The sequence below is a fragment of the Micropterus dolomieu genome, linkage group LG12 (assembly GCF_021292245.1).
Source record: "Micropterus dolomieu isolate WLL.071019.BEF.003 ecotype Adirondacks linkage group LG12, ASM2129224v1, whole genome shotgun sequence".
Taxonomy (NCBI): Eukaryota; Metazoa; Chordata; class Actinopteri; order Centrarchiformes; family Centrarchidae; genus Micropterus; species Micropterus dolomieu.
This window is the reverse complement of record NC_060161.1, coordinates 5,161,254-5,172,487: the sequence shown is the minus strand read 5'-3', so window position 1 is coordinate 5,172,487 and position 11,234 is coordinate 5,161,254. Positions and strand designations below refer to the sequence as shown.

General features: G+C 44.9%; 1 long non-coding RNA gene across 1 annotated transcript in view; it reads right to left on the bottom strand.

The window, feature by feature from the left end:
• Positions 1-10,239: 10,239 nt before the first annotated feature.
• Positions 10,240-11,234, bottom strand: part of LOC123980737 — a 2,448-nt gene continuing 1,453 nt past the window's right edge. Inside the window, exons 2-3 of the long non-coding RNA XR_006827547.1 lie at positions 10,677-10,707; positions 10,240-10,444 (exon numbers count right to left, since the gene is read on the bottom strand). This is a non-coding gene — a long non-coding RNA (uncharacterized LOC123980737). The remainder of the gene's footprint in view (positions 10,445-10,676; positions 10,708-11,234) is intronic.

Below are 11,234 nucleotides of genomic sequence, written 5' to 3'. Positions count from 1 at the left end.
CAGCTGAAGAGTCTTAACGGACTTTTTCGAGCAGCCTGATAATAAGGAATTGCAGTAATCCAGCCTAGAAGTAACAAATGCATGGACTAGTTTTTCTGCATCATTTTTAGACAGGATGTTCCTGATTTTCGCAATATTACGTAGGTGAAAAAAGGCGGTCCTTGAAATTTGCTTAATGTGAGACTTAAACAACATGTCCTGATCAAAGATAACTCCAAGATTCCTCACAGTGGTGCTGGAGGCCAGGGCAATGCCATCAAGGGAAACTATATCTTTAGATAATGCGTCACAGAGGTACTTGGGCCCCAGAACAATAACTTCAGTTTTATCTGAGTTTAACATTAGAAAATTACAGGTCATCCAGGTTTTAACATCCTGAAGGCACATTTGAAGTTTAGCTAACTGATGAGTTTCATCTGGCTTGATCGATAGATATAACTGAGTATCATCTGCATAACAATGAAAGCTTATGGAATATTTCCTGATAATATTGTCTAAAGGAAGCATATATTAAGTAAAGAGGATTGGTCCGAGGACAGATCCTTGAGGAACTCCATGACTAACTTTGGCGTGCATGGAGGACTCATCGTTAACATGTACAAACTGAAATCGATCTGATAAATAGGACTTAAACCAGCTTAGATTGGTTCCTTTAATGCCAATGAAATGTTCCAGTCTCTGCAATAGGATCTGATGGTCAATGGTATCAAATGCAGCACTAAGATCTAATAAAACCAGTACAGAGACAAGTCCTTTGTCTGATGCAATAAGGAGGTCGTTAGTAATTTTCACCAGTTCTGTCTCTGTGCTATGATGAGCTCTAAATCCTGACTGAAAATCCTCAAATAAACTATTGCTCTGTAGAAAGTTACACAGCTGTTTAGCAACTGCTTTCTCCAGAACCTTAGAGAGAAATGGAAGGTTAGATATAGGTCTATAGTCGGCTAAAACATCTGGATCAAGGTTGGGCTTTTTCAGAAGAGGTTTAATTACAGCTACTTTAACAACAAGTCCTTTGTCTGATGCAATAAGGAGGTTGTTAGTAATTTTCACCAGTGCTGTCTCTGTGCTATGATGAGCTCTAAATCCTGACTTGCAACGGGCGAGGAGGTCTGATGTCAGGGGTAATCGTTTCGGAGGAAGCTGAGGTTCCGTTTTCCGGAGGCCCTTGATTAGCATGTTGATGTGGGGGTGAGAGATGGATGGAGTGGGTGCTCCGGACAGGAGTTTGACGATGAAGTTTATTCCACTGTGGTATACGTGGATGGTGGATGTTCTGATATTGAGGACCAAGGGGGCATAGGTAATGAAGCTGGTTACTGATATGATGTCGATAGAAGGAAATGGTAGGCCGAATGAGGTACGGAAGGTTCGGAATGTACACCACCCCGAATAGTATGATGAGAGTGTCTTGGGGGCGAGATTGTTGATGATTGATTGTTGTGTGACGAGACCAGGTGGAGAAGCTGGGTATTCACTTGAAGATCGTGTCTGAAAATTGAGGGACCGGTGTTGGATGGGGTTCTGAGTCTGGTGCTAAGGATTTGAATTTCTGAAAAGAGATGCCGTTCCAGGAGGACAGGAAGTCACGGGTGCAATCTCAGCTCCATTTTGCAAGCATCTTTGAGTACCACTTGGTCATGGAGGGATGGAACTGTGGCGGATAGAGACAATAAGTGGGAGAGGGAGGATCAGCCTTGGGGGATGATGCGGATGGCGAAGTTTAAGTGCCCGAGCAGAGAGAGAAGCTGGCGCTTGGTTCTCATCTATGGGCAAGGAGGTAGTTTGATGTACTGGGAAATGTAGTGTAATGTTTTTCGGTATGGAGGGAAGCTTGGAAGGAAAGTCAATCTAGGGTGATGCCGAGAAATTCGAATGTTCTGCTGGGTCCTTCCGTTTTTTTTGGGAAAAGGGGAACGCCGACCTGGAAAAAGGCCGACTTAAGGGTGGAGAGACCGTGTGCTGGAGGTGAGGATGGTGGCAGAAAGTTGTCCAACAGATGAATGGCATATGGAAGTTTGTGGTTGTTAAGGAGGATACAGCAGAGTACTTCAGGAAGTGAGTCGAATATCTTAGGGCTGCTATTGCACCCAAATGTGAGGCGGACCAGGAAATAAGAAGAATTGTTCCAAGAGACGCCGAAAGAACTCCAGAAGTCAGGATGAATGGGCAAAACTTTGAAGGCGCTAGTAATGTCAGCTTTAGAATCAGAATCAGAAAGAGCTTTATTGCTAAGTAGTGTTTTACACATACGAGGAATTCGCTGTGGAGATAACATACAGTCGACATAAATAAATGTAGAAATATATAAATATGGAATGGAAGAACAACGTTGCAGATATATACATGTGCATTATTCTGGGTCTGTGCCGTGCAGAAGTAACGCAATGGAAATATATAAACTGACAATATAAAAAGATATAACAACAAAGATCAACAATCAACAACAAATATGTGCGACGTGCCAGGTCTGTGCACGACACGAGATGAAACAGTATTTACATGTGTAGAGACATCTGAATCATTTGCGGGGGGGAGTGTCAGTAGGGGACCCGGGCCTAGTTAATGAGGCTTGCTGCAGACGGGAAGAAGCTGTTTTTGTGGCGAGAGGTTTTGGTCCTGATGGACCTCAGCCTCCTGCCAGAGGGGAGAGTCTGAAACAGTTTGGTCCAGACTGTTCTGGCTGCACCAGGTCACAAGATGGTCAATCTCCCACCTATAGGCAGAGTCATCCCCACCTGAGATGAGCCCAATGAGGGTTGTGTCATCTGCAAACTTCAGGAGATTGACAGACTGGTGACTGGAGGTGCAGCTGTTGGTGTACAGGGAGAAGAGAAGGGGGGAAAGAACGCAGAACCTGAGGGGATCCGATCCTGATGGTCCTGGAATCAGAGACAATTTTTCCCAGCTTCACATGCTGCTTCCTGTCCATCAGGAAGTCAGTGATCCACCCACAGGTGGAGTCAGCCACGTTCAGCTGAGAGAGCTTGTCCTGCAGCAAGGCCGGGATGATGGTGTTAAAAGCAGAGCTGAAATGGGATGGGGAGACAGAGTCTGACCAAGCTGCTTTGTGGGGTTTCTTCCTCCTGAAAAGACCATTGACTTCCCTCTCTGTGATGGAGAGAGAAGGGGAGGAGGTGGAGCTGGCCAGCTCTGAGGAGGTGGGGAGGAGAAGTGGTGGACTGGGGCTGAAGCTGAGTGGAGGAGTCACAGGGGATGGTGTCCGACTGATTCTCAAAGCGGCAGTCGAACTGGTTCAGCTCATTTGCCAGGCGAGAATCGTTTATGGAGTGGAGGACTTTGGGCTTATAGTTTGTGATCTGTCTGAACCCCCTCAAGACAAAAGTGGAGTCGTTTGCAGAGAACTGGTTCTTTAGTCTCTCGGTGTACAGTCGTTTAGCTTCTCGCACCTCCTTGCTAAACCTGTACTTTAACGCCCAGCATCCGGCTGAGTTTAGCTGTAAACCAGGGTTTGTCATATATCACCCTGGTGCGTGTTGGTATACATGTGTCCTCACAGAAGCTGATGTAGGACGTCACAGCCTCTGTAAACTCATCCAGATTGTTGGAAGCCTTCTTGAAAACATCCCAGTCAGTGCAGTCCAAACATGCCGGGAGGTCCTCAACAGCTTCACTAGTCCACTTCTTTGATGTTCTCACTACAGGTTTACAGAGCTTTAGTTTTTGCCTGTAAGCAGGAAACAGATGGACCATCACGTGATCAGAGTGTCACAGTGGAGTGCGTGTGACGGTGTGATAGGCACTGCTAACCGTGGTGTAGCAGTGACACAAAGTGTTCCCCTCTCTGGTTGGACACTTTATAAACTGTCTATATTTGGGGAGTTCATGGCTGATATTTCCCCTGTTAAAGTCACCGAGAACAATAACAAGGTGGAGATGTTGCAACCCAAATCATTGAAGTTGTTATAGACCATTCTGCCGCCCTGGTACAGCACGGGCCTTCCCCTTTTGTCCACTCCACGAGGGATTGGACCACGTGCTGAAGGCGGTGGGCTGGCCTGTAGGGGAGTAGGTGATTTGGGGATGAGGGGAGGTGGGGGTGCGGCAGAACTGAACCTAGAAAAGATAGGCGGGGTGGGGCGTGAGGAAAGAGGTAAAGGGGCGGCGATGACACTGTTGGTGGCTGGATGGGAAGGAGCGCCGTACAGGTTACAAGCAAGTGCGGAGCGTGCTGCGAACTGCTGGAGGTGGCCTGCGGCTTGAGAAGCAAAAAGAACGTGGTGAGAAAAGAAACCGGTGCCGTCGAACCGCAGAGCCAAGTCCAAGATGATGGAGAGGTAGTTGTCCAACTCAGCCCTGCGGTTGGGGAAGACTGAACAAATAGTGTCGCGGTAAAGGGAAAAGGCGAAGGCGAATTTGATGGCAGTGAGTTCTCTGGATCGCGAGGGAGAGAGATGTGTAAGCTGGGTCGAGAGGAATAGTGATAGAAAAGGAGGAAATGGAGTGAGTCCAGTAGGTGGTACACCGTGGCTTGTTGTGGCTAAGCCGGCGTGGACGGCGGCATTGGTGGTGGTTGCTACAGGAGGGAGGGAAAGAGCTGCTTGGGTGTGGGGATTTGAAGGAGCTATATTGGCTGCAGCGGAAGGAAGGGGAGGAGAAAGGATGTTGGGATGGAGGGATGCATGTGTAGAGGTAGGAACAGGTGGGAAAAATCAGACAGAGTGAGCAGGCATTGGGGGAGATATGACCTGGCTCTCAGCGGGGGCTGGAATGGTTTGTGATGCTCCACTGTGCGGCGGCGTGACATCACCGGTGTGCCGCGTGCTCGTGGCACTGGGTCTGGAATGCAGAAGCGAGCGGTTGGCTGTACTGGTGTTGCAGGTGGTTGTGTAGAGCTGGAAAAGCCTGGCTTTGTTTGGGGTCCGGTAGAAATTAATTTGACTTTCCTGAAGTGCACGCTGGAGGCGGGTGACTGTCCAGTTGGAGATGGTTGTGATGTGGAATTGCCCGGAACTGGGAGCTGTGGGTCGGCCGGTACGCAGCAGCAGGTTGAATGCTGGTGATCCGGTCGGTTGGAAGTTGGGCGTCTAGAAGAGCGGACCTTGGACGAAGGTTGATGATGGAAGCTGTGGCCCCTGTGTGTGCTCGGCGGAGTCAAGAGAGCTGCTGGATGTGGAATAGTGGACGAAGCAGTTCTGGGGAAGTTGGATGATGGAGTGCTGTTGCGTTCAAGGAGCGGCCGGCTGCATGGGAGTGGATGTTACGATGGACATTTTACTCCCGTTTTACTCCCCCCGTGAGTTTGCTTCCTTCACTCTGGTCGGTGTTTACATCTCGCCGCACGCAAACGTTCAGGACGCACAGTGCATGCTGGCTGACCGGATACTGTCTGTGGAGCAGACAAACCTTGACTCCCTTGTTATTGTTCTTGGTGACTTGAAAAGGGGAAATCTCTGCCAAGAACTCCCCAAATACAGACAGTTTATAAAGTGTCCAACCAGACTTTGGATCACTGCTACACCACAGTTAGCAATGCCTATCACGCCGTCACACACGCCCCACTGGGACAAAGCTGTCTTTTTAGGAGGCAGAAACCCCACAAAGAAGCTGGACTCTGTCTCCCCATCCACCCTGAAGCACTGTGCTGATCAGCTGTCTCCGGTGACATTTTTAACACCTCACTGTAGACAAGCCATGTGCCAGCCTGCTTCAAAGCCTCCACTATCATCCCTGTCCCCAAGAAACCAAGGACCACTGGACTAAACGACTACAGACTTGTGGTTATTAAGTCCTTTGAACTCCTTGTGTTGTCCCACCTAAAATTCATTACAGACCCACTCCTGGACCCCTTTCAGTTCGCCTACAGAGCCAACAGGTCTGTAGATGATACAGTAAACATGGCCCTTCACTACATCCTCCAGCACCTGGACTCCCCAGGAACCTACGCCAGGATCCTGTTTGTGGACTTCAGCTCTGCTTTCAACACCATTATCCCGGCCCTGCTGCAGGACAAGCTCTCTCAGCTGAATGTGCCTGACTCCACCTGCAGGTGGATCACTGACTTCCTGACGGACAGGAAGCAGCACGTGAAGCTGGGAAAACATGTCTCTGAGTCCAGGATCATCTTAAGGCTGCGTTCTTTCCCCCTTTCTCTTCTCCATGTACACCAACAGCTGCACCTCCAGTCACCAGTCTGTCAAGCTCCTGAAGTTTGCGGATGACACCGGATACAGGTGGGAGATCATCTGGTGACCTGGTGCAGCCAGAACAGTCTGGAGCTCAACGCTGTGAAGACCGTGGAGATGGTCGTGGACTTCAGAAAGACAGCCCCACCCTCCCCCACCATCCTGTGTGATTCCCCCGTCACCACTGTGGACTCCTTCCGCTTCCTGGGCACCATCATCTCCCAGGACCTCAAGTGGGAGCTGAACATCACCTCCATCACCAAGAAGGCCCAGCAGAGGATGTACTTCCTGCGGCAGCTGAAGAAGTTCAGCCTGCCAAAGACAATGATGGTGCACTTTTACACCGCCATCATTGAGTCCATCCTTACCTCCTCTATCACCATCTGATACGCTGCTGCCACTGCCAGGGACAAGGGCAGGCTGCAGGGCATCATTCGCTCGGCAGAGAAGGTGATTGGCTGCAATCTTCCTTCTCTTCTGGACCTGTATGCCTCCAGGACTCTGAGGCAAACAGATTGCAGCTGACTCCTCCCACCCCGGACACAAACTGTTTCAGACTCTCCCCTCTGGCAGGAGGCTGCGGTCTATCAGGACCAAAACCTCTCGCCCCAAAAACAGTTTCTTCCCGTCGGCTACTAGCCTCATTAACAAGACCCGGGTCCCCCACTGACACTGCCCCCTTGCAAATGATACAAATGTCTCTGCACATGTAAATATGGTTTCATCTCGTGTCGGGCACAGACAAGGCACGTCACACATATTTGTTGTTGTTGATCTTTGTTGTTGTATATTTTTACGTTGTCAGTTTATATATTTATATGTACACAATATTCTCTTCCGTTGCGTATATATTTCTACATATATTTATGTTGACTGTATGTTTGTCTACGTGTAGCACCTTATCACCACAGCAAATTCCTCAGATGTGTAAAACACGACTTGGCAATAAAGCTCCTTCTGATTCTGATGTTTACAGTTGTGCTGACAACAATACTGATTAAAATTACATTTTCATTAGCAAATTACACTTCCAATTTGGTGAAGAACTTAGAGCTGTGAAGTGCACATGAACATGGACCTCAACATGGACGGCACAACAATACACACAAAAGACAGTGTGGACCAAATGGTACAAATGGTATCTAGACAAAAAAAACACTTTCAACTATCTATTCAACTATCTTAAGTCTTGCATGCTGCAAACCAATACTAAACAGTCTCCCATTTTAGAATCTTATATTTGTACCTCTATGCAAAGTTTTAGTACAAATTTTCTTGATAAATAAAGAGACACACAAACCGATGAATTGCACATGCTTCAAAACAAACAACCAAATTAAGCATCTAAATGATTAGTATAGATTATGCTTGATATATTGAGTTTTGCTATTTACTTTCATCAGCAAAAATCTATATTTAAGCTTAAACATGTTAATAGGTAGGCTTGTAAGTGTCATTGTGGAATTATTCTCAAAGTTATGTACTCACTAAGACCTTTTTCAGCTTTTTTTAAAAACCAAGTTCAAGTGAATTGAATTGATCAGAGGAGGAACTAGTCTGATTGACTAAGAATCGGGTTCATGGGCAGGGCGTTCAAAATATGTGCAACCCTCAGAAGAACTTGATATTAAAATGTCCAACACTAAGACTGCAGTCAACACAACACAGACTGAAAATACTTGTAGGGAAATTAAGCAAGTACAAGTATCAGGAGTTTGGTGCTAAAGCTCTTAATGGAAATACTGACACGTCTGTTAAGGATAGCACTGAAACTGTTGATGATCAGTGCATACAGTCTTTGAACACATACTCTTTAGTAATATAACCTACTGCTACATTTGTGGAAAACCAGTTAAAATGTACACGTCATTTAAAAAGTTTTGTCTCTCCACATGGGAATCAAGAAAAGAAACGCTGGAATTAGCGTATACATGATCAACTATATTGTGGTATACTAGCCTGTACATTCTGCAGGGATGGAGAGAGTCAGGCCATTGATTCATTGCATGTAGGCCAAGCAAAGCTACTGTATGTCTATTAAATTATGTTAAATATATTCTTAATAAATTTTTTTATTTTCCACCCACATATATTAACACCGCTCTGGAAGGCACATCTCTACAGGTATGCCCGGATAGAAATGTTTAACTTGCAAACCCCGTTTAAAGCTATTTTAATGCTAGTCAGTGTCATCACCAAACTTTAAATTTAAAATTAGTGTCTCCATTAGTATTTTGTTGGACAGTACAGCTTCATATGAAAGCCCTGACACCGCTCGCTTGTCCCCATATAAACCTATGTCAGTTTGGTCTCTCTGACTCTTGCTCTCCTGCTTTGCATTGTTTTTGTCACTCAAGCATTTGCCCTTCTCACTTTAGACTGCTATTTGGTCAGATAAGTGCACATTACATTTAACTTCACTAAACTGCCATCACTTTCATGATGTCTCTTTCCAGATGACTTAATACACCTCCTGGCCAGTTACTGTAGAAAACTCTGAAGCTAATGAAAATGTAATTAACATTGCTTTGAAGTTTTAGATTTATAATATCCTGTAACTGACATAACACTTGTAGTAAAGTTGTAAATATTTATACATATGTATTGTTTTGTTAAAATGGATAAGATTTTTTCTTTGTGGCCAGGCTGGTGGTGGTGCCAAGAGAGGAATCACCACCACCAGAATCTAACTATCCGACAATGCCACCTGGGGACTTCCACCCCAGGAAATGCTTTTTCTACTTTATACAAAGGCTACACAAGTAAGAAAGACAGACGTGGCTCCAAAAGGTAATTGGAAGTGCCTGAAAAGAGAATGTGAGTAACACAAACAATCAAATTACAAATGGAATATGAAAGTTTATTACAAATTTTGGCAAACAAGTTATTTTATTTTTTAACAAAACACACTCCCAGTTATTACTTATTGAACCAAACAAGAGAGTGGAGTGGGCCAGGGCCAGCTGTGGGGAGGCAGTCTAACTAAGGGTGTGCTCCAGGGGTGCACCAACTTACCCACCGCATGTGCTCACTGCAATCGATCGTCACTGCAAATCGTGTCACACCACTACAATCTGCAGCATATAACAAGAACACAGACGAGAGGGACAAACAGGCGAACATGAGAAGGGAAGGGCATGAACCCCATGGTAAATACAACATACAAACACAAAATTATGTGTTTTACTATCAGTTCAGAGTCATAGTGAGCCATCAACTCAACAACAAGTTTTTAGTGCCACAATAACCGGTGGTACATACTAATGTATGTTACTCAAATGGCTTCTTCACAGCAGGGGGCTTCTTTGTTGTTCTGCTGTCCATTTGCTGCAATAACCTAATGTTGACATGTAAAAATCCTGCATGTGCTTCACGAAACAAGTATATAGTATGAAACTAGAAGTTTTGATGGTGTGATTTGGGCTAGCTTATCACAAGCAAAAACGGACGTCTCCCCAATGAGTCAATAAGTTTGATGGAAGATGTTGTATATAATAATTAAATGTTTTCAATATCAGACTGTTGTTTTAATATTTGATAGTTTTTGATTCCTGTTCTACTTCAACCTGTTACAGTTTCTCCGAACCTCTGGTCATTTTAACAAAACATCCATTTTTAAATCAGTAATCGTTCAGGAAAAGTCAGTTCCACATTTTAAAAGCCATTCCCATTGGAGAGAATGAATCAGCATATAACATCAGGTAAACTGAATAATCATTAAAAAGATACATGTCATTTGACTATTTATTTAAATAAATAATTACAATATAAATAAAACGCATGTGTGGAGTTTGCATGTTCTCTCCGGGTGCTCCGGCTTCCTCCCACCGTCCAAAAACATGCAGGCTAGGTTAATTGGTTACCCTAAATTGTCCTTAGGTGTGAGCGTGAGTGGTTGTTTGTCCATGTGTGGCCCTGCGATCGACTGGCGACCTGTCCAGGGTGAACCCCGCCTTTCGCCCGATATCAGCTGGGATTGGCTCCAGCCCCCCCGCGACCCTGTACGCAGGATAAGTGGTTGATGATGAATGGATAAAATACAACCAGCTGAGGCTTACAATCCAAAGCAGAGCCACAGATCAAACCTAAATAAAGCTTCTTTTTCTAAAAAAAATTGTAACATAAACCAAACACACCTTACCTGAAAATAAGTATTTACTGTGATATGAGGTAATCTAACAGTAGGCAGAGTCTTGGCTGGAAGCCATGGATCCTGTTTATACCAGCCACTGTGGAAGCACCTCTTCCTGTTACCTTACAGTATCCCAGGAAACCTGCTGCTCTGGACTGTGCAACACCTGCACATAATAATCAACATCAGTCAATCACTGTGAGGCAACCTGGTGAAAAGTAGCAATGCATTGTTATATCATCTTATAAGGCATTTCAAACGAGCACGAATGAAACATTTAAATTCTATTCAAAAGGAGTAATTGCAAAGGTAGGGAACAGTCAGTTTTCCAGCTTCTTCTGTCTCAGCATGTGCTTTTACAGCCTGAAGAGACTCTTCATCAGTGGTGACAACATCACCTCTTGTGAAGTCATCAGAATCACGAAGAACCTGAAGTGATGAAAATAATAACCGTCACATTCATAGTGTGATTTTGGCTACAGGGGGCTTACAGGAGTCTGACTGGAAACCCTCAAACAGCAGACTGAGCTCTGTCTATGGTGAAAAACTAAACTCTGCTTTCAGAGTCTACACAGCTTTATTTTGCACATGGACTGAAAGCTTCAGTTACTTTGAATATAACACAGTAACAAAGTTAATTAAATCATTTGTGGCATTTGTGTGCTGCCTCTGCATATTTAAAATGTCAAATAAGGAAGTCTGAAGGTTTTATAGGTCTGACAGACCAATAATACATATTTGAATAGCTAACGTTACTCATGTAAAGACTTAACAGAAAACACATCTGTAAAACGCTTTGCACACCTCAAAGATAATAATTAACGTTAACTTAGCAGCTGTGGGGTCTATTAGCTCGTTCTTTAGCTGGCTGCTGCTGGGATGCTGCATGACAGTTTTCACATTCAGATGGAAATTCAGGATAAATTAAACGTTAGATGAGCGTACCGCTCAATTAA